The sequence below is a fragment of the Gymnoscopelus microlampas genome (assembly GCF_963454915.1).
Source record: "Gymnoscopelus microlampas genome assembly, chromosome: 7".
In the NCBI taxonomy this organism is placed as follows: domain Eukaryota; kingdom Metazoa; phylum Chordata; class Actinopteri; order Myctophiformes; family Myctophidae; genus Gymnoscopelus; species Gymnoscopelus microlampas.
The window spans coordinates 17735240-17755904 of NC_139944.1; the positions used below are offsets into that span (position 1 = coordinate 17735240).

The 20665-nt window shown below is 42.1% G+C and overlaps 1 long non-coding RNA gene across 1 annotated transcript; it reads right to left on the minus strand.

Annotated features, from left to right (window-relative positions):
* Nucleotides 1-486: 486 nt before the first annotated feature.
* LOC311049542 lies at nt 487-19333 on the minus strand. The gene is made up of 6 exons (XR_014601201.1): nt 19203-19333; nt 18174-18247; nt 16894-16944; nt 12983-13068; nt 10490-10531; nt 487-1423 (listed from the first exon to the last, which is right to left on the minus strand). It is a non-coding gene; the product is annotated as an uncharacterized lncRNA (long non-coding RNA).
* Nucleotides 19334-20665: the final 1332 nt, after the last annotated feature.

Below are 20665 nucleotides of genomic sequence, written 5' to 3' on the forward strand. Positions count from 1 at the left end.
AAGCTTTGACTCTTGCATGGATCAAACCGTTAAGTGGATAAGTTGGTCAAATAAATCAATTAAAACACCAGATAGTAGAAGGCAAAAATTATTGTCAGTTAAACCAACAACTTTTGTATTTTATGTTCATATGTGTATGGGCTTAGGTATTTAATGAGATGTCACATTCCAAAGTTTCACTTTTTGTTCAGCTTTAGTAGTCAAGAACCGTTCTGATTGTGAATGGTAATTCCAGAACAACTCAAACACACATCTATATTCATTGTAAATGTTAAATACATGCAAACATATAGATTCACTTTTCAAACACATGGTAAAAAGAATAATAAGTAGAGACAAAGCAGAGCAGGTATAGTTTAAAGTATTTATTAACACAATTGTATTATTGGTACCTTTACTGTAAGCAACACTATCAATATATTTGGTATAATGTCCTATCAATTATTGTTATTATAGTTGTTATTATGATTCTATATGTAATAATAGTATGGTTATATTTTAAGATTCTATATATAGGTTAATTATAGTTATTAGTGATAATTATACAATTATATATTATGGTAACTATTACAATGCCTGTAAACATTTTATTATTGACAGATATATTATTGATGCTAGAATGATTATTATTACTACTATTACTGTTGTTATCCAAAATTATATTCTAACTTTTAAGTAAATTCAATATTTTCCAGGGTGAAGCAAAAAACCTGCCTCCTATTTCAGCCAATTTAGGAGTGCACAGGGAAAAATTCTTGCACCGACCCCTTTGTTAAAAAAGGCGATCAAGCAAGCTCCTGGTAAATATATTAATATATTATTAAACAACATTTAACATTCTGAAAAATAGGTAAAATTGTAGGGCTGCAACTATATTGATTAAGTGAATTATCTCAAAGTGTATTTTGTAGATGTCTAATTTTGTATTTATCAATGAATCAATGTGTAACATTTTCCATAATTATTTTGGGATTACATTTACTAGTTTAATTAAGAAATTAAGTCCTATTTTAATGCGTATATATTGGCTGTTTGACTAAAATTATATTTTTTTGTCAAAATGAATTATAAAATAATTTAGTCCTAATAAGTGTTACAGTCTTACAGCCCTAAAAACAAATGGTGAGTTAAACATTTACAACATGCACATGTAAATATAAGGTAGTGGGTCATGAAAAGGCAGTATACAATCCAAAATAGTTTGTTATGCATTTGTTCGAATTGTTTAATTTATGTGTGAGTTTGTTATTAATTTCAGGGATGGCCAATATTGTGTTTATAGAAATTGGGTACTACCGGTTCACGAGCCACAACATAAATGGAATGCAATTATCTTAGAAATATGACAATCATTCACAAAGAACATTCCTGAAAAGTAGAAAAAGGTTAAAGGCAAAACAAATCTGTCAGTGCTGGACGGCTTCTGAAAAACAGGGAAACAAGTGTTAGTGTTCTTTTCAAACAAATGCTTCACAATCAATAGTTATGAAAAAAGACAAAATAATGTTACAATATGAATAAGACAAAAGAATCCTACAATATGAATAATACTCAACAAGACAAAAAAGGAGAGATTTGCAGTGATGTTGCTAGGTTTTCAATGTAATGGGTCCCGGGACCCACAGGTGGTCATTTAAATGGGTCCCAGAAACATTTTATGGGTCCCCAATTACACGCCCCCCCCCCTTCTATTGTTTTCTTTGATCTCCAATCTCCATATCTTCTATGTGTGTGTGTGACTGTGTACATTATATCCTAATGCAGTATCCCTAAAGAACAACAACACTTTGTGGAAGGGGGAAGAGAATGTTAACGGAACAGAGAGATTTGTTTAAGAAAAGCAGATGTTTGCGGCAGTATTTATTGCTCTGGTGTTTTCTTCTTAAAAAGTGGGATTCCCTTCAAATGATGTATGCTTGTGTCGCACTGAAAATAACGATCTGAAAACAACGTGTTGCGCGTCGGTGTTTTGGCTCGCGGCTCGGTTTGGTGCGCAGGTCGCGGCTCAGTTTGGTGGGCGGGTCGCGGCTCGGTTTGGTGCGCGCGTGGCGGCTCGGTTTGGTGCGCGGGTCGCGGCTTGGTTTGGTGCGTGTTTTTTGAACAGTGTATCTTCTGGACTCGAGCAGCATTGCTATATGAGTACCTACACTGGAGTGGCACCAGAGCATGAGGTAGCGTGTGGCTATGAATAGTTCCTGCCGTCTCGACAACATCTCTGGTGACCACTATTTGCCATCCTTCCATTGTTTATGTCCAATCCAAGCATCAGTAGATCTGAAAACAACGTGTCACGCGTCGGTATTTTGGCTCGCGGCTCGGTTTGGTGCGCAGGTCGCGGCTCAGTTTGGTGCGCGGGTTGCGGCTCGGTTTGGTGCGCGCGTCGCGGCTTGGTCTGGTGCGCGGGTCGCGGCTCGGTTTGGTGCGCGGGTCGGTTTGGTGCGCGCGTCGCGGCTCGGTTTGGTGCGCGGGTCGCGGCTTGGTTTGGTGCGTGTTTTTTGAACAGTGTATCTTCTGGACTCGAGCAGCATTGCTATCTGAGTACCTACACTGGAGTGGCACCAGAGCATGAGGTAGCGTGTGGCTATGAATAGTTCCTGCCGTCTCGACAACATCTCTGGTGACCACTATTTGCCATCCTTCCATTGTTTATGTCCAATCCAAGCATCAGTAGATCTGAAAACAACGTGTCACGCGTCGGTATTTTGGCTCGCGGCTCGGTTTGGTGCGCAGGTCGCGGCTCAGTTTGGTGCGCGCGTCGCGGCTTGGTCTAGTGCGCGGGTCGCGGCTCGGTTTGGTGCGCGTGTCGCGGCTCGGTTTGGTGCGCAGGTCGCGGCTCAGTTTGGTGCGCGGGTTGCGGCTCGGTTTGGTGCGCGCGTCGCAGCTTGGTCTGGTGCACGGGTTGCGGCTCGGTTTGGCATTACAGGAGTTCATGAAAATGTCCCTGCGGAAGATGGCCCTACGGCTTGGTTTGGTGCGTGTTTTTTGAACAGTGTATCTTCTGGACTCGAGCAGTATTGCTATCTGAGTACCTACACTGGAGTGGCACCAGAGCATGAGGTAGCGTGTGGCTATGAATAGTTCCTGCCGTCTCGACAACATCTCTGGTGACCACTATTAATAACAATTGTTTATGTCCAATCCAAGCATCAGTAGGTTCCATTGTTCGCAATCCGTTTGTTATTGAGTGCGGCAGATGGGATATATTATATATTAGAATATAGTAGGTCAGAATGCGTTTGGTGGGAAAGAGCACGATGTTCTACAACTAACTAAGGTCTACATGGTTCCAGTGTTTGCAAGCTTGTCTTGCAGGCTATGCACTAGTCCTGATCGGAGGATAATACGCAATACACAGGATCATGGTAGCTGTAGTATGTACGTAATACTCCAGACTGTAGACATTGCTGTGGTCTTGAGATGTAAATGTGATCCAACAGCGTGTTTTTGTCAGTAGTCTTCTCCTTGATCAGTTGTGTGTATCCTCTGGACTCGAGCAGCATTGCTATCGGAGTACCTACACTGGCCAGTAGATTTTCATTGAAATCACCACAGACTACGATGGGATGGTGGTTCATCACTTCTAAGGCGTCCAGAAGGGCCTTAAGATTGTCCATGAACGGGTCATCGTAACGTGGTGGTCTGTACACTGCAGCTATCAGAAGCTTGACAGGGGACTCTATCTTGACGACCACAAACTCGAGGTTGGTCACATTGTGTATGTAACGCTTTTCACGTGCCTGGAAATGGTCTTTCACATACACAGCGACGCCTCCGCCATCCTGTTCTGCACGTTCAGGAAGGTTGGAGTACGAGATGTGCTTGTTGCGGCTGAACATGGTGTATCCATCTAATTGGAGACTGTCAGCCACATTGCAGCCGGTGAGATGAGTCTCGGTCAAGCACAGGACATCTGCATGGGTTAGTTCGTGATGTTGCCTGATGTCTCGAATGTGTGCCGGTAAACTTTGCGTGTTGTGATGTATAATCGCGAGTGTTTGCGCCTGGCCTGTCGTCTCTCGATACTTTAACAGTGGCATAAAACTGTCCAGTGAGGCGGTCTTCATGGATTCTAGGGCAGCTGTGATTGCAGGATCAGCATAGATTTTCTTCGCATCGAAGTCAATTATATGCAAACCTTGCAATGACGTTGTCCTACTGAGGGCAACGTAGGCCATGCCTGGTTGGAAGATCCGTTTCAAGGAAACCACTGCAGACTGTGTAGTCATGCCTTGGACTTTGTGAGCTGTGCAAGCATATGCCAACTTGATGGGAAATTGCCTACGAAGCGTTTTATCTTTCAGGTGGTCCTCGTATCTCTCGACGTACACTTGTGCAGAGCCAGGTGTAGTTTTCCGGTATTTCTGTCCTGCTCCAGGCTTGTCTACTACAAGCCAAAGCTTGGCTACTCTACTCTCGTCCTTGTTTACCTGCATCTCTACACTATCAATCTTGCCAAATGTCCCGTTCACAAGGCCATCCTCCACATCTATGTTCTTAATGATCATGATTGGGGCGCCTACTGCAACCTGCAAGTTGTCAAGAAGATCCTGATGATCTCCTGTACGGGGACTGGCAAGTCGAGTCCTGTGGTTATCAACTTGCCTATAGTCTTCCGCGGGTATGTTGACAATCTGGCTGTGGAGCGCAGACAAAGATTTGGCGTTGTGTTGAGACACCTCTTTGTTGGTTGCAAAGATGTGCACAACATCCTTAGGACAAAGGTGAGGCAATGTCACTCGTTGAGCAAGGAGTGCTTTGTCTGTGTCACTCAGCGGATCTTTCTTCGCTTTGACCCTCAACCTATTCAGAAGCTGTGCGTAGGGCACATCATCTTTCTGTCGCATGATCTCGGTCAACGTGATCATCTGAAAGTGTTGGTGCAGAAGGTCCGGTGTGCCTTCTTCGAGCACGCAGAGCGGTTTCCCACTGGATGTTGGAGGGAGCTGGTAAAAGTCGCCTACTACAAGTACCGACATGCCACCGAATGGCCTCTTACTGCCTTTGATCTCTTGCAGTCTCCAGTGGATGTAAAGAAACATGGCCTTTGAAACCATCGAGACCTCATCTATGACGATAATCTCCGCATTTCCCAGCTTTGCCCTCACGTCATCTAATTTGTTTCCCAGCCCTATGTAGGGTGGGTTCAGTTTTCTGGGCAACTTCAACAGGGAATGCAATGTGTTTCCCGCGATGTTGTATGCCGCAGTTCCTGTAAACGCAGACAGCAGCACCGTGGGCATGGATGCATCCGTCTCTTCAGACAGTCTGGAGAGTCGACGGAGAATCCTTGTTGCCTCACCGTAGATGCACTTAATCAGATGGGATTTGCCAGTTCCAGCACCCCCAGTGACAAAGAAAAAGAAGGGTTCGGGTTTGTCAATTTTCTCAAGTACGCTCTTCAAACACCAGTCACGTACCGAGTGAAAGATGGAGGCTTGAGTCCGGTTGAGGTTTCGACACAATGAGCGCAGGTAATCGAGGCTCATTTGCGGAGCCGACACCCTGTGCGCAACAATTGTACCCACCTCTTGACAACTGAACTCTGGGACGTCGTCTTGTTCGTCGTCCGCAAGTGGATGTTGATCTTGTTCGGCAAGACATTCCATCCGCTCGAGCTCATTTTCGGGGGCAATGTTGGCCCACGCATCTTCCGCGGGGCCATTTTTCATGAACTCCTGTAATGCTTCTTCCATCGAAGAAGCATGTCTTTCATATTTCATCCTGTTTTCCGCAACGATGGCATTCGCGCGCCAAGTCCCTTTTTGCCCAGGTATTTTCACCGACGCAGACTCGTAGAACTCCTTGTAGGTGGGGAAGTCTACGGTTTTCAGTGTGGTCTGATAGCGATGCGGAAGGTAAGCCTTCAGCAAGGTGCCGAAGTATTTCTCGGGGTCTTTCTGTTCCGAAAATTTCGCGTATCTGATTACCGCGTGTTTTTTCATGCGCTTTTTAATGGTTCCCATGTTGTCAGACAGCTTAAGGCAATTTGGCTTTTTGGCTTCGCTACCGTACACGATTCTGTACTTGGATGCAAATTCTGCGAGACACATGTTGTGAAACACCGACGTTTTGGGTCTGGCATTGTATTTGTCCAGAAGACTCGACATCCACACTTGGTTCGAATCTCCTGGTCTTTTCTGCAGCAAGCTGAGCGGGAGGCTCATTTTCATTGCATTGTCATCCGTCGGGAGGAAGACAACTGGGCGCGAGCATTTCTTCAATGACAAGCTGCAAGTCCGGGCCACTGCCTCCTGAGAGCTAACCTGTCTGTTTTTAATGTATGCGTGAACAAGTTCGTTCATTGCACCCCTCTCGGTCACTTTCGTGGGGTCTATGCCTTCGACTACTTGTTTCAGCATCTCACCCATCTCATGTTCGGCCTTGGATATGTAGGACAACATGTATGAGATGCAAACAAAGTGATCCAGGACAAACTGGATATCCATGTTGGCATTCCAGGCCTCCAGCAAAACTGGGTTGTAGTTGTTCACATAGCAATCCTTGACTCCACGCTTCATCAAGAGCACCTAGACATTTCGCATGTCTTCAAGACAGCTGTCGTACTCTTCGTGAGTCAAATTGCACTTTGCCAGCAACTCTGAGAGGTCGGTTACTTCTGATGGTAAGTCCAGAAGTAGATCATACAGAGGTTTGAGTTTGGCCAAAGAAGCCTGTGCTCTTGCCTTCTGTTGTTTGCCTATGCCTTCGGTACCCTTCTTTGCACTTTCGTCTGTCACGGATGAAGACGAAAGGGGTGCAACAGGAGGAAATGAAGGATCATTTCCTCCTGTTGCGCCACTTTCGTCTTCATCCGTGACTTCTTCCGTTGGATCAACTGGCACTGGGTTAGTTAACCAGGTTGAGTCCACTGGTGCCTTGGGGAAACCAAACCTGCATGTCCTGTTACCTTTCTTACAGGACTTTGTGTGGTTTCTGCTGTGCATCTGAACTTCTTGGACAATTCGGTGAAGCACAGGATTTTCGTTTGGATCAGGCAGCTGGCACGAAATGTAGCGGTCCGCAAATTCGCATATTTTCTCGTCCGAGTCTTCCCCAAGTTTGGGGGCGTCGGCTACCCACAATAAGGCGTGAACATGTGGGGAACCTCTGGCCTGATACTCTATTCTATGGAACCAATCTATGACGTGACCGAGCGGGCGAGCATCAGATTGCAGCAGTTTTGTATACGCATGAGCAACTCGCTTGTCAAACATGCGCATTGTAGTCACTGCATTGCTTCTGAGGATGTCGCATTTCTCGTTCCAGTCAAGCTTGTCAAAATCCACTATTTGGCCTTGCTGTGCTTTTATTGCCGTTATGACCTCTGGCCATCTGAATTCGGCAGCACTTAAGGTCAAAAAGAAGGTAGGTGGGCCTAACTGACGGACCATGGCAAACAAATCAAACATGGTCTTCTGCCAGTAGGCTGGCGTCCCCCTCAGGGGTTGCATGAACCTTGTTGCATCGCGGTTTCGGACCAGTCTCTCGACTTCATGCTTGTCCTGCAACATCTTGTTAGTGATCCTGCGACCATCCTTGCTATAGGGTTTGCCCTTCCTCAATTGAATTGAGATGGTGCTTTTGGCCGTGTGGGTCTCTGTAACAAACTGGGCAAAAAAGAGATAGCTTTGGTCTCTCGCACAACGATCATCAACATTGAAAAGCCTTGCGTTAAAGTACCTGCTTGGGCTCAGTTTGAGCTTTCTCTTCCGATCTAACGTGTTCTCGCCAGTTGGAAACAAGACAGGGAAGGCCTTTGCTTCGAGATTTGGGACTGTGCTGTAGCTGACAGGCCTGTTTCCTTCGGCTGGGGCGAGGCAGAAAATGCCATCGCCGTATGTCATTGTCTCTTGTCCAATGTCATCCGGTTGCAAGCAACCGTCCAAGCCATGTCCAGGTCTCAGCGCATCTTGCTCATCTTGGGCAGTGGGTGGATGTTGATCCACTCCCTGTGATGGGTCGAAAGATTCAGTAGCATCGGCTACTTCCATCATTTCGGCCTCATCACAACTGTCCATGACTTCATCTGTGGCTGTCTGTTCAACAGTGGGTAGCTCTTCAAGCTGGCCCTCCACATTTGCATCGTTGATGCTCTCATCATTTCGGATTATGATGTTTTTGTAGTCGGGGTGTGTCTCGATGAGTTTACTCAAGCCCGATAACACATTGGTCATATTGACAGTGTGAAAAAGATGATAGCCTTTGTACCGCAGACGTCTCTTCAGCTTCACTCTGTACAAACAGGATGAATCGAGCCGTCTGGGTAGCGTGTTTACTGTGGTTGCCACGTCTGCTGGCACGCAAACCACAGCACCATGTATCGCACTCTGTTTGCCTTTAGGAAGTGTGAGAATCTTGGCAAACGGTATGTCTATTGCTAAAATTTGTCTTTCCAGCACATTGAGTTGGCGGAGCTCTGGAGGAATGGGGGCTAGTCCCAGGTTGTTTGCGACAGCCAAGCGTGGCATTCTACCTACTTTTACACTTTTGTGACAGCTTTGACAAATCCACTCTGTTCGCCTTTCTAAGGGTACAGCGCAATCTTTCGGCCCTCCACATTGATCATCACACGAATGAAGGTATTTGCCTGTTAAGCAGGCAGCAACCACGGCGGGTTTGATCGTGTAATCTGACCGATGACAAACAGACACTTGATCAAAGAAAAGAGTCCGATGGCACGTTGTGCAAACATAAGTTGGTCCAACTTTTATGGCTTCCTGGAACTTCGCTATAGCGCCTCGTACTAGCTCATTCTGTTGGGGTGCGGTAACTAAATCTATCCTCGCAGTATCTAAATCTTTCCTCGCTTTTACAGCTTTGCTCCGTTTGCGCAGGACATCACATAAGTCCTTGTATCTATTTCTTATTCTCATTGAACGTCGGATGTCACAGCGCATCTTGAAGAATGGGTCCGTTTTGCATCTGCGGGCCATGTAGGACTTCATGAGTTCCCTGAACTTTTCCCTGAACTCCTCATCTACTTTGAACCTCTTGTTTCTATATCCCTTCTGCTTTTCTCTAAACGCCTCATCTTCATTGTACCTCCTTTTGCCATATGTCTTCGTTTTGACCCTAATCTGCTCTCTGAACTCCTCATCTCCTTTGAACCTCTTTTTGCCATATACCTTCATTTTGACCTGATGCTGCCCTCTGAACATACAATCTTCATTGTATGTTCTTTTAAAGTATGCGTTCTTAAATTGTTTTTGCCCTGTCCTGAATTTTGTATCCGTTATACATCTCATGGCAATGTATTTGTTCATGTATTCCTTTCTCGAAGTCCAAGGTTTTTCCTTGGTATTAGATTTCAGTTGGTCCTTTTGTCTCCTCGCTATTTTTCGTTTTCGTTTGTTACTGAGTTTGTTTGCCCCTTCATTTGTAGTGTCTGACATCACTTGTGTTGACAGTGAATGGCCAGCCTGCAGACAATGCTTGGTGATTGGAGGTCCAGTGTTTGTTTCATCCTGACAAGTTAGATCGACAGGCTCTTTGTGATGCAGGTTGTCAGGATGAACTTGCACTGTTGACCGATGGGGTGACCGAGCATTTGTCTGTTCAAATGTCACTGGCATGAAATCAAACTGCATTTTGTCTATCTTGTTTTCATGTGAGAAGTCAATTAGCTGGTCTATCTTAGCGAACAGATCATCCAACTGAGTGAATGTCATCATTACAGCTGTTCCTCCAGGCAAAGGTAGGCCATCAGCACTTCTCTGATGAGAGTCAAACAGTCCATATCTTCCAGACCTGTCTCTAAAAACAGCAATGGTGAATGGTGATACTGTTAGGAGTGCATATTTGACATTCTCAGACAGACACTTAAGTCTTTCCTGAAGCTTCAGAAACCAATGCTGTCGGTGGGGCTCTCCCTCGGCTCTCATATATCCCATTTCCACGTTCGATTTTTTCACGGAGTACGTATTGTGTTCCGTTTCGACATTGAGAGGTACTTCCTCCATTGTCAGCATGCATGACTGAAACTGATTTTGTCTTTTTAGTTGTTCTATTGTTCTTTTATACAGACTGTCTCCCTTGTCTAGTATCTTGTCAAGATCAACCATCTTCAAGTCAAGACCTTCATGCTGGTATGCCAAAAATGTCAGAGCCATGCAAGTACACTGCCGATTCTTTGACATTTGGGAAAATCTATGATGATTTTGGCTTTTGGATGCCTGCACAGATTTCACAGAGGGTGGCGGGGTGCATGCTTGTTGTACAGGGTCATTGTTGGAAAGGTCCATGGCCTCACCAATGTTGTGTTGTTCTTCAACATCAGACTGTGCATGTTTGTCAACATGGGCCAACTTAGCATTCCAGAATTTCTTTTTAGCAATAGATTTCCTCCCACGACTAGGCATGATGTCACCAAGTTCTAGATCTGAACTTTTATGAAAATGTACACTCTTTACCAAAAAACAACCTTCAACCTTCAATTCTAGTGTAGCATTAGTCACAAATCACGCTAGGCATCAAGAATCAACTTACTTACCGTTAAAAGGTCACCAGAAGAGCTGTTCCGATCTGATGAACACTAGAAAAAAAAGAGAACAATTTCAGACTAGCGCTATAGTTTTACAATATAATTACATTTTATGACGGTAGATTTTCAGGCCGTTGCGCTGCCTTCAAACCTAGTCCTATGTTACACTGATATGACATGGGTCACTGAAGCATGGCCATTTGAAGTGTTATACACTGCTATTGCACATACCAAGTTTGATGTGTTAACTCATACACTGCCACTGACGTAATTAACTCATTCACTGCCAGACTTATTGCTGGCCGCATTTGCCCACTGCCAGAGATTTTTCACTGAAAAAAAAAAAAGTACTCTGGAGCTGAGATACAGAATTTTTAAGCTTTAAGTTAACAAGGAAGTGGATGGGAGTCTTTTCCTTCGAAAAATCATATCTCCTTTGTCTTTGGATGAAAAAAAAAAAAATAAAAAAAAAAAATGTTTTTTTGAAAAAATTATAATTACGTTTTTACGTCTGTGGCAGGTTTGGTAAACGGGAATAATTACATTAAGCATGTTCGGAACTTGAGTTATGGCCGTTTAAAGGGAACATTTTTGATGAAAATCTTTGTCTATGATCAAGTATCGGTATATATGAAGTCATTTCTCTGACTGCGTAGAGTTCTTTCATCTTTCCATAATGTGCATTATTGGTGTGTTAGCAATCTAACAGCTGCATTTGTATGTATGGTGCTTATTTTATTTATATCCATATACCATTCATGCTATTATGGCTATATCAGACAAAGCTGACATTCCCTTGTTAAACTTTAACTATTCAAGAAGACAATATTAACCAAAACATTTGGAAAAGCATAACTAAGAGAGAAAGTATGACATAAGCATATATGTATACCAAAGATTATGTATATGATGAGTACACCATAGAATTGAAGTACGCATATCATCTGCATAGTTTATATTAGGTATAGCAGTGTGGGAAAATAATGCATTCATTAATACATTTACTGTTGCAAACACTACTGTTACCATTTCTCTGTAGAGTAATGGTGTAACCATTTTGTTTTATTCCATTTGAATTCTTTGATTAAGAATGGTTGACAGCTTTGACTAAATTGGATCCTATATAGTCAAGACCTTTTTAAAATGTGGAAACAGAATGCAACTAGAGAAAGTGCTTCTCGGAGCACAGGTCTCCACCAGGTCAGGTAGGTTATTGTGGGCCAGCAATGTTTGGAATTTGTCAATCAGTATGAATGTGAAAAACTGGACAGATTTGTTTTGATCACTTGACTATGAAGATAATGTGTACCGATTTGCGTGATGTTTGGACAACATTTGTGGGACTAATGTAAAAACAATTGTTTTGAAAAAAATCAGCCTCCTGATGGAGCTATAATAGGGCAATGCTAAGAGGGTGGCACTTGTATCTCAAAGTAGTACGAAAGTGCGTGCAAAGTTTCACCGCAATCAGACGGTGCTATAATGATTTGCGGTATTCTGTTCATAATAGGCCACTCTTGCACACTTTAGATGTCAATCTTAGCTAATCAGAATGGAATATGAAAGGTCCAACAGATCCGTCTTGATCAAATGACTATTTGCGTGCAATTTGGATAAAATCTGAATGAGTAATATCAAAAAGATTTTACACACGTCAGCCACCTGATGGCGCTATAAAAGGCAGATGTGAAAAATGCAGGGCAAAGGCTTTTTCTTGGCCTCTAGGGAGTGTGTATACAAAGTTTGACACAGATCAGTGCAGTTATAGGTATAAACATGAATCGACCTGCTATAGCGCCACCATGAGGCTGACTTGACAATTTTGAAGTGGCATTTCTTACTCTGCCTAGTGGGAATGTGCGTGCAAAATGTCACAGAAATTGCACGCCGTGTTCATGATTTGAGGCATTTTGTTCAAAACAGAGCACTCCTGCAAACTTTGGAAGCCAATTTCAGCCAATCAGGATGGAATATGAAAAATCTGAAAGACCCGTTTCGTTGAATGACAATAGAGATACTGTGTACCGATTAGTGTGATGTTTGGACAACATGTGTAGAGCAGTCAAAAGTGTGTTTGCAAAAATTGGCCTCCTGGTGGCATAACCAGGAGCCCCATGTGACTAATTTGGGGCAGAATTCTGCTCTAGCATACAGGGAGCGTGTGTGCACAGTTTCACTACCATCAAGCCAACGGAACCAGAGATTGGCTGTCCACAGACAGAATGACACACACATTGACTGACAGTGTGCAAAACATAGTCTCAGCCATGCCTTCCGGCCTGGTGGAGACATTAACATGTGCAAAATAAGCGAAAATAATAGGTTGTAGTTGGCATTTAAAAAATAAAGAAAATGTGTTTCAATTAAGCTACGGAGTATATATATTGGCAATGCCTCCTTAAAAACGGACAATGGACTGACCCCAAGACAATTTCCATAGACTAACATTAGATAGTTAGATCTAAAATGCTTTGATTTGCACATGTGTTATGTTAAACAAACCTTGCAGTAGTGCAGTCTGGAACGGTCCCCTCAGTCCACAGCTGTGTTGGCCAAGATATCAGGTCCAGTGTACAGCCACGGCACAGCTGAAAATTCAAGCAAAAATACTGTATTTTAGACACAAATATATATTTGTCACTATATAAATAGTGACAATAGCAGATCTACAAGCTTACAGATTATCTAGAAGCTGACAAGTGAGCTTGTCGATCGGCTATTTAAAATAAGGCAACAAGCTTACAGTGAGCTTGTAGATCTGCTATTTTCAAAACATTAAAGTCACAGTGAGCTTGTAGATATGCTATCAGTGATGTTGCTAGATTTTCAATGAAATAGGTCCCGGGACCCACAGGTGGTCATTCAAATGGGTCCCAGAAAAATGCTACAGATGCATTAGAGTGGTCTACAGATGCACTACAGTGGGCTACAGATGCACTACAGTGGGCTACAGATGCACTAAAGTGGGCTACAGATGCATTAGAGTAGTCTACAGATGCACTACAGTGGGCTACAGATGCACTACAGTGGTCTACAGATACATTAGAGTGGTCTACATATCACAACAGTGGTCAGATGCAACAGAGTGGTCCACAGATGCACTAGAGTTGTCTACAGATGCACTACAGTGGGCTAGAGAGGAACTACAGTGGTCTACAGATGCAATAGAGTGGTCTACAGATGCACGACAGTGGTCTACAGATGCAATAGTTGTCTACAGGTGCACTAGACGAGAAGCCTACAGATGCACTAGTGTGGTCTATAGATACAGTACAGCATTCTATAGATACAGTAGGTAGTCTATAGATGTAGTACAGTGGTCTCATACAGCTATCGATACAGTGCAGTGGTCTATAGATGCAGTACATAATGCAGCTATAGATGCAATGGTCTCATATAGCAAGAGATACAGTACAGTGGTGTAGATACAGTACAGTGGTCTCTAGGTGCAGTGCAGTGGTCTCATGCATGCAGCTATAGATACAGTACAGTGATCTCATGCAGCCATTACAGTAAAGTGCTCTCCTTTTTCCAATAGGCTGAAATGACATATGTGTACTGCATGCATAAAAAGGACCTGCAGAGACAGGGTGTTCCCTGTTACTAAACAAACACAAAGCAATGATGGCTATCAGCATATAGCTTTCTATAAACTGGACAATAGCAAAGAAAAAGTGCCAAGATCTATCTTGAAAACTGTCATACTGTGCTGAACATTGGCCACATATGGATAAGACAGACACAGAGGAGACATAATCAGAGCCTGTTAATGGGAATCAACAATGGATCAGTTATTCAACCCCTAGCCACACCTCCATTGTGAGGTTGTAGATCTGCTATTTTCAAATCTACAAGCTCACAACACGTCACATTGTGAGCTTGTAGATCAGCCATTTTCAATTAGCCAAAGTTTAAATGGGGCCGAAGTGGTCAATGTAGCCTATGTTTTTTAAACAATAACCAAAATCTACAATGTAACTAAAGTTGCCTAACAGTTATAGTGGATTAAAAGTACAATATTTGCCTCTGAGATGTAGTGGATAGAAGTACAAGTCCAATATTAGTCAATCTATGGCAACATACCAACTCAGCAATGCAACACTGTACAGTACTCACACCACAAATGTACACAGATAGACAGACAGTCTGAGCACAAGGGCATGAGCATGTCAATATAGGGACAATAGCAGATCTACACGCTCATAAAATGAGCTTGTAGATCCGCTATTTTAAATAAGAATAAGTGGTGTGTGACCATGTGTGACCCTCCCCCCCCCCCACCACCTCATCTCAGCCCTGCTTTATCCTGTTAGTGGCTAGTACATCTAGATAAAAGTCCTTGAAATCAACAAGTTTGAGAACCACTGCCCTACTTCGTCATACAAGAGTGTCACACAATAAGAGTAAAAATAGCAGATCTACAAGCTGCCAACGGACCCCCAAAATGATATGCATTTGGCCGCTGACCCCCCATCTCAAAATATGTTGTTCCAGGAACTCCCATAAGCATATATCGGAGTTAAAATGTTTGCAAAGGACCCCCAAAATGATATGTATTTTTCCACAGAGACCCTTATGTCAAAATATGTTGTTCCAGGGACCCCCAGAAGCAGAGATCAGGGTTTAAAATGTTTGCAAAGTTTCAAGATTTTTCAAAAATAGCAGATCTACAAGCTCACTTGGTGCTGCGCTATGAGCTTGTATATCTGCTATTTTTGAATAGCCAAATAAATCTAAATGACAGCGATCCCGGTCTTAAAGGGTATACAATATTCAGGCATGCCTAGCACTTATCACAATATAAGTAAACAAGCTATCGATATTGGCAATGGCTCCTTAAACACTGGCTCTGGATTGACCCAAAGACACACACAAGTGAGTATGTTTGTTTGTCAGGTACTCAGTAAAGCATATTATCAAATGGAAATAAATATACTAGATAATACATTGCATCCACAACGTCAAAACACAGCAACCATACCAATTGACTACAGCACTGTACCAGAATGCAAACAGTCTTACTTAAGTAGAGGTGCTACTGTTAGTACAGTCCTTCTAGGTGACACAGTAACTGCCTTTAAAACGAAATTGTGATTGGAGAGACCAATTTCATCCAATCAGGAGAGAGAACTCATACAGGACACAGCCTATCCAATCCAGTTATTGATGAAATTGCCAACCCACCCTTTATTCTCTGTTTAAAAGGGACCTGCAGACCTTGACATTTGAAAACAGACAAGTCATATTGTGCTGAAACACTGGCCACATATGGATAACACAGACATAGATGAAACACAATCAGGGCATGTTAATGGAAATCAACAACAGGTAATTAATTCAACCCTAACCACAAGGGTGTGAGCATGTCAATGAAGGGACAATAGCAGATCTGAAAGCTCAGAAAATGGGTAATTTATTCAACCCCTAACCACACCTCTAATCACCCCTATTATCACCTTTCAGTCAGCTGACAACTCCATAGAAACTTGAAGCAACAATGAACACATGCGTGTCACCTGGACCAGTGATTCTCAAACTATTGTAATGTAAAAGCCCTGTAGATCAGCTATTTTCAAATCTACAAGCTCACAACACGTCACATTGTGAGCTTGTAGATCAGCCATTTTCAATTAGCCAAAGTATAAATGGGGCTGAAGTGGTCAATGTAGCCTATGCTTTTTAAACAATAACCAAAATACAATGTAACTAAAGTTGTCTAACAATTATAGTGGATAACAAGTACAATATTTGCCTCTGAGATGTAGTGTATAGAAGTACAAGTACAATGTTAGTATATCTATGCCAACATACCAAATCAGCAATGCAACACTGTACAGTACTCACACCGCAAATGTACACAGATAGATTAGACAGACACAGTCTGAGCACAAGGCATGAGCATGTCAAAATAGGGACATTAGCAGATCTACAAGCTCATAAAATTAGCTTGTCGATCTGCTATTTTAAATAAAGGTTAAGTGGTGTGACCATGTGTGACCACACACACACACAATTTATTCAAACCCTAACAACACCTCTAATCACCTTTCAGTCAGCTGACAACTCTATGGAAACTAGAAGCAACACATACTTGTTACCTGGATGCCAGTGGTTTTCAAACTATTGTAATATCATAGAGCTTCCATTTTAGCCCATGCACTAGAAGTTTCGTAGGTTTTCGATGCTGGGAACTGGAGATATGGCTGTATAAAGCCCAGCCAATAGGACGACAGAGGGGGCGGGGCTTCAGAAAAGACAGATCGTCCCTATTGGTAGTCTAAGTCCACATACCTAATTTGTACTTGGTAGCATGCTGCGAACTCTAGTTATGGTTATAGTATTCAACCCCAAGACAATGTCAATAAGCCAACATTAGATAGTTACATGGAAAATAGGATCAGGTTTTTACACACCTTGCAGTAGGTCTGGGATGGTCTGTCTGTCACCTGGGTCCACAGCCAAAGCTGTAAAATAAAGAAATAAAATATTTTAGACACAGAGTTATGAAAGTACATGCATATCAATAGACAATAGCAGATAGGCCATTTAAAAAGGGCTACAAGTTTACAGTGAGCTTGTAGATCTGTTATTTTCGAATATGCATAATGCCATGTTATCACATGGCTACAGATGTCTGCCAATTTGGGATATAATTGGAAAAAAGCAGATCTACAAGCTCAATGCGTTGCATTGTGAGCTTGTAGATCTGCCATTTTCAAATAGCCAAAGTTTAAGTAACTGCTTTCAACCCCTTAAGACCAGGGACGCATCTGTGTGTCAATTTCAGATTTCTTTGGCTATTCAAAAATAGATGTACAAGCAAGTATTCAAAGGCATCTACAAATATTTGCCAAACATATCAAATATAATGAGAAAAGCAGAAATAGCAGATCTACAAGGTCAAAAAAAGAATATGACGCGCAATGAGCAGCATGTATGTGCCATTTTTTCCAAATAATTTTAAGATGGGAGTCCGCGGCCAAATACATATCATTTTGAGGGTCCTTGACATGGAAAAGTTGGAGCACCACTGATATAGCAACATACGTGTTGCTATTTCAAACTATTTATAATATATATATATATATTCAAAGATTTGCACAATTTTTCAAAAATACCAGATCTACAAGCTCATAGCGCAGCACCGAGTGGCACGCTATGAGCTTGTAGATATGACATTTTGACCCCAAGACCATGTTCATAATGGAAACATTAGATGATTACAAATGTGTCAGGTTTGTATGTTAAACCCATGGTTCTCAATGTGGGGTCCGGGGACCCCAAGGGGTACTTGAGTGGGTTCCAGGGGGTACCCAGCTAAATGATGGACAGGAACCAAATGGACCCTTATGAGTCTGTAACTCTGAGAGTGTACAAATGGAACCAAATGGACCCTAGCGGGTCCATTTGGTTCCATTTGGACACTCTCAGAGTTAAATTAACATTGATTTTACAATATGAATTGGGGTCCCAGAGATATGAATGCCATTAAATGTTGGTCCGTAGCCTAATGCATGTCAAACTGGGGGTCCTTGAAATTAAAATGGTTGAGAATCACTGCATGAGAGCTGTAAAAATCTTCTCTTATGGGGGTCCCTGGCATATCTTTTCAAATGGGGGTCCGTGGGCTAATAAGTGTCAATTTAGGGGTCCTTGACATGAAAAAGTTTGAGAACCACTGTGTTAAACAAACCTGGCTTGCAGTAGTGGTCACACTGGAAGAGGTCTGTCTGCTCTTGTCACCAACAAACAAGATCTCCACCACACCTGCAAATGAATTAAAAAAATATGTATTTTAGACACAAAGTTAAAGTTAATATACATTTGTTATTGATGTATATAGACAGTTGCTTACACCACATCTTATGTAGTGAGCTTGTAGATCTGCTACTTTTCAATCTTTGATATAATATAAATATTGCAAAAACAGTATTGACACACACTCACTCACACACACACACACACACACACACACACACACACACTTACTTAAGTCCTACAGGATAATTCCTGTTAGTGGCTAGTTGTCGGTCTTAATCACAAGTTATTTTTTTTTAACAGAATATATAACAAACAAATGCATAGTCAAGTAAAAGCTGCATTTTGTGTTATATATAATTAATTGATAAAGATATATGGTCGACTGTGAGACGATGTCTGACCGACACCGAAAACAAACGCAGCTTAGCCTACAGAAGTAGCCATGAAACATGGCTTAACTTCAACCTGGTGTTTGCACTTTGTCCATTTACGGCCCGTACATCTACATAAACGTTCACATTTCAAATATAAAGTGCTTATCTCATGGCCACGGATGTTACAATTATTGTTCAATAAAAAGCATTTTGATCCGATCGGTGGCCAGTCTCTCACCATTTCCGCCATGCTTTCAACTGTGACCCTATCGGTTGGGAAGTGTATTGCACTCTGATACAATAGAACTCTATGAGAAAATGGCCACCGATCGGATTAAAAGTCTTTTAATTGAACAATAAGGACAATACGGGTACTTCTGGTGGACCGTACATAATTGTAACATCCGTGGCCATCGGACAAACACTTTGTTTGAAATGTAAAGGTACGGTAGAAGTACGGAACAAAACGGGGAAAGGTGCAAACACCATTTGCAGTTCATCCATGACGATGCAACGTTAGCTTGGAAAGTTAGCATATCAGCTAATGGACGGATTATACTATATAATTTAACAATTATATTACTCACCTCACACAAAAGACGACGAAATGAAAGTCCTCCGAAGAAAAGATGTAGATCAGTGATATGCTCTAAAGATAAATGAAGTTTAATAGGTTGCAATTCCTCTCGTCACTATTTGTTCCACCAGCCAAACAAAGTTGTAAGAAGAAGGGGGGGAAGGGGCGGCTTGTATCAACATGTGCTCAAAGCCAGGGTTGCCAGGTTCTGCGACAGAAACGAGCAATCAGGTCTATGAAAACAAGGCCAAAAGAAGCGAGCCCTTCGCCCTTTAAAAACTAGGCTATATGAAAAAAGCCAATCAACAAGCTCACAACTCCTTGCGATCCTTGCGAAACTGCACTTTAAGAAACAATGGCAGAAAGTCGCAACCACCAATATTTACGAGCAACTTGAGAGAAAAAGTAGCCACAATTCGCTTATAATAAGCGGACATGGCAACGTTAAGCGTGTGTCGTTACGTCATCCGGCCTGAATCACAGTATTGCCACATTGTGCGAGAGAAATAAGCAAACAGGTCTATGAAAACAATCATCATGTTATACCAATATGAATAATAATAATAAGATAAACAGCCGTCTACACTGAATGTCTGCATGATAGAACAGCGTCATAAAAATAAAAGTAAAGTAAAAGTTAAAAAAAAATAAGTTAGGCTAATGAAAAGGAAAATAAAGACTAAAAGGAGTTAATGAGAAGAAAAATATTTTCTAACCTCTAAAAATGATCCTTACATTAATCTTAAAAAAATAATTTTACTGAAATATTTCTATGTAGTTATTTTGTTTTTTATAACCAAAAAGTAAAATAACGAAACAACAACAGCAATAATAATAATAATAATAATAATAATAATAATAATAATAATAATAATAATAATTAAGTAGTAATAAGTATCGGCATCAAAATATACTTAAAGTACCAGAAGTAAAAGCAGTAATTATTTGAAGTGTTCAAATGCATAAAATGTATACAAAATGTTTCATTAGAAAATAGCAGATCTACAAGCTTACAACGCATCAAGCACTAGGGATAACTGGGCACCAAAACCATCTTGGCACTAGGGACAGGAGGGCACTAGCGACACATGGTTACTAGGGAAATGTGGGCACCTTGTCAACTGGGAACTGGGCACTTGGGACATGTGGGCACCAGGACAACTGGGCACCTGGACGAGTGGGCACCTGAATTAGTCATTTTTTTTGTTTTACTTTACACAGCATGATGCTTTGTTGCTGTCTGGGCCAGGCCAAAAGGCATGGCCGAGACTATGTTTTGCACCCTGTCTGTCAGTCCATCCGTCCGTCCGTGTGTCCTTCGCCCCCTCTGTATGTGGACAGCGCACTGTTAGCTTGATCGTAGCGAAACTGTGCACACACACTCCCTGGATGCCAATTCAGAACCCCAAATCACATAGGCCTGTTATAGCGCCACCAGGAGGCAGCTTTTTGCAAAACCATTTTTTATGACAG